We start from the raw sequence: 3,174 nt of genomic DNA, 5'->3' as shown, positions 1-3,174 counted from the left end.
AGGACAGAGACAGAGGTGCACAGCAACAACAGTAGCAACAACTACACAGTTCATTGTTATAAGGAGTTCGGTCATCTAGACCTGCTCCATTTGGAAAAGTGTCATTATCTAGTGGCTCGATCTCTAAGATATGCCTAAACCTGTAATGTACTCTACCTCAATAAAATTACCACAGCCATTGGATTGCAGCTGCAACATCATTTTCCCTATTATTTTGTCTGTACAGGTATACTATACTGTTATATATAATATAATATATATGCTTTTTGGAATATTGGCATTATTTGGTCAGTAGCCTACCATCCAAAATTATATTGATGACTTGATCAGGCAAGCTGACCTTCCAGGTTACAGGTAGCCCGCTGCCCTTCCAACATTGTTGCCACTGTCTTTAAATGGGTGACAACATTTTTTATATTTTGACCAGAGAAGTTCCCTCTCTACAGCTTTTCCTGTTAGCATTTCCACCCATTTAACCACAACCTTGATTCTACCAACAGAGCAGCTTAGCCTCACAGAAACATTACAAATAACACATTTACTTTCTTGTTGTCAGCTTGCTGTGGACAAGAACCATCACACCACCTGTCCCAGAGTGCTCTACAGGGCCAATGACGATCGCCAAGTGTTTCCAAAAATGCAGCTGGACCAGGTGGATCATAAACATGTGTACGTGCCATTTAAAACCCAGGTAGGTCCCTTGTGCATCTATCACATGCAGTTGTGGTGGAACACTGGGAGACTCATAATAAATTAAATTGTTCAGATTTTACTTTTATTTCAGCATGTTTGTGTTTTGTTCCAGATGAAGCGTGTACCTGTGTCAAAGTGCAGCACATACAGAAATGTGCAGGACTGTTGGTCTGCACAGGATCCATACTGTGTCTGGTGCGGCTCTAAAAGAAGGTCAGGGAAACAACATCTGCAGCTGACACCTTCTAACAATTATAAACTTGGTTGAAACATCATTTTCTTCCTAGTTGCACATTTGAAGACGAATGCCAAGATTCAGACTGGTTATCCATTCCTGATGACTCTCAAAAGACAATGGTTTCATAAAAGTTGTAAAGGACAGCACTGGGCAGGTACAGATTACATACAAGCTTTTAACTGTAATCAGTTGTGACTCACAGTTTTTTCTCTTTTAATCACTCATATCCATTTCCTTTTCAGATCACTGTTATCATCCAGACACACGCCACTGTGGGCCTGAATGCCCTGTCTAACTTGCCTGTCAGTTCTCTGCAAATTCCGTGAGCTTTGTGACACGGAAACCGTCGTCCACAGTTCCCTGATGCACCTGCATCCTTAGAAAATAGCACACTTCCTAAGCTGAAGGTGAGTGACTTTCTTATAAATAATACAAGCCAGTGACCAAATACAATCAAGGCCCTTCACAGTGTCCCAAGAATCATGATAACATTTCTCTACCAGTTATAATTTATGTGTCTTTGAGTACCATGAAAAGCGCTCAGTAAATAACATTTATTATTATATTATTATTATTAGTTGACAAATCTGTGTTAAACATACATATTGTGACATTGCATACAATATATGTGTGTTGCTGAAAAGGATGACCAAGACTCCAACATTCATTGTATTACTGTATTACAGGCCTGCCAGTCACAGTTACAGATTAGACTTGGGACAACACATTTGTCACGAAACCCGCTGAACATATCCAACTGCACCGACATCAGGGGACAGCAGACTCAGCCCTGTAGGTCCAAACCGAAGTACACAGATCATTTCTAACATAAATAATAAACAGAATAAACTAACTGTTAGGAAAAGAAAAAGAAAGAAGGCAAAAACTCCATAGAAAAAACAATGGTCAGCTTTCCCCTCCTTCTGCATTTGGCCCCATACTCTCCAACATGGCTGTCAGTGGTGTTTCATCATCAGAAAGCATGTACAAGGGGCGCCTAAGTTAGCTCACCTAATAGAGTCCTTGTAATAAGGCTGGAGTCCTTGCTGCCCACCCAGGGTTCAAATCTGGACGGAAGCATGTATACATTACTATAGTGGTCTCTGTGGGTTGTACACAACAGGTGATAACATTTGTTTTTCTCTCAGGTGTCGGCGATGTATCGAAGCTGGACGTGGGCTGGAGCAAAACGGCTGTTCCGGGGGGAAACGAGAGAGGGAAATGTAACTATGCATCTGTTTATCTAGGAGGGTTTTCTGGACTTTGTCTTTGTATCAGTTGGTGCTGGGGCCCTAATTATATTTTTTTATGATACATTTTTTATTATTAATTTTTTCCATCAAAAGTTACAAAAAGAAAACCCATGCTGTCTGCCCAGAGAAACCCATGCTTCTGCTTTGGAGGCCCCACTGCACCCAACCAAGAGCTGATCAGTAGCTAAACTAACTGATTGTTGTTTCTGCATATGTTAATCAAACACATACAACATGTAAATAATTATAGTTGTCTGACTAGTTGTTTTCTACTGTTTCCAGTTTTTGTAGCTAAGGCTAATGTTAGCCACAACAGGTCCTGTATCAACTCTTCATAGTACTTTTACAGTGGACACAATGTCAACCTGCTTAATGCCTTCACCCTCACTTCCTCCTGCAGGACAGTGTTTGTCAAACGGAGGAGTCGGGATGAACTTCTCTGTGAGTCTGAACCTCAGTTGTCACATTAGTATTCTTCCTCTGATGCTCCTCATTCACAGTCAATAGAGATTAAAACATCAGTAGAAGGTAATACATTAAAACTGATTATCTTTGTGTGTGTTTTAATGTCAGAGACCAGAGACTCCTCAACTCTCCCAGTGTCGTGTCTTTCTACGGCAGAAACTCTGCAATGTTGTCTGGTCATAACCTCGCTGGCGTGACCAGAGTGAGGATCCAGGGCGGACATGGACTGCACCGCCACAAGAGTGAGTCAGCGTATGGACGACTAAGCATCTGCTTACACTATAAAATGACATTTCAGAGATGGAGATTACTGGGAATTCCACCCAGAGAATAGAATTGACATAAACTGTCCAGTACTTCATGTACTGCTGTTTCCTAAAGCTGGAGACTGGATTGGAATAGGGACCCAAACGCAGTCATTGTCAGTAGAAAAATGGCAGATTTATCAGGTGCCCAGTTTTTAGATTAGAAAGCTCTCAAAATTGAAATGTGTGGCATTTTCTTTAAAGTCAAAGCATACACCTT

The 3,174-nt window shown here is 41.1% G+C and overlaps 1 long non-coding RNA gene across 1 annotated transcript; it reads left to right on the top strand.

The window, feature by feature from the left end:
- The first annotated feature begins 640 nt into the window (after positions 1 to 640).
- Positions 641 to 1,061, top strand: LOC127358753 (uncharacterized). Its single transcript, XR_007882531.1, has 3 exons — positions 641 to 669; positions 806 to 906; positions 981 to 1,061. It is a non-coding gene; the product is annotated as an uncharacterized LOC127358753 (long non-coding RNA).
- The last annotated feature ends 2,113 nt before the right edge of the window (positions 1,062 to 3,174 follow it).

The sequence above is a fragment of the Dicentrarchus labrax genome, unplaced genomic scaffold, assembly GCF_905237075.1.
Source record: "Dicentrarchus labrax unplaced genomic scaffold, dlabrax2021, whole genome shotgun sequence".
NCBI classification, from domain to species: Eukaryota; Metazoa; Chordata; class Actinopteri; family Moronidae; genus Dicentrarchus; species Dicentrarchus labrax.
The sequence above is the reverse complement of the archived record's forward strand: the minus strand, read 5'-3'. Positions and strand labels throughout refer to the sequence as shown.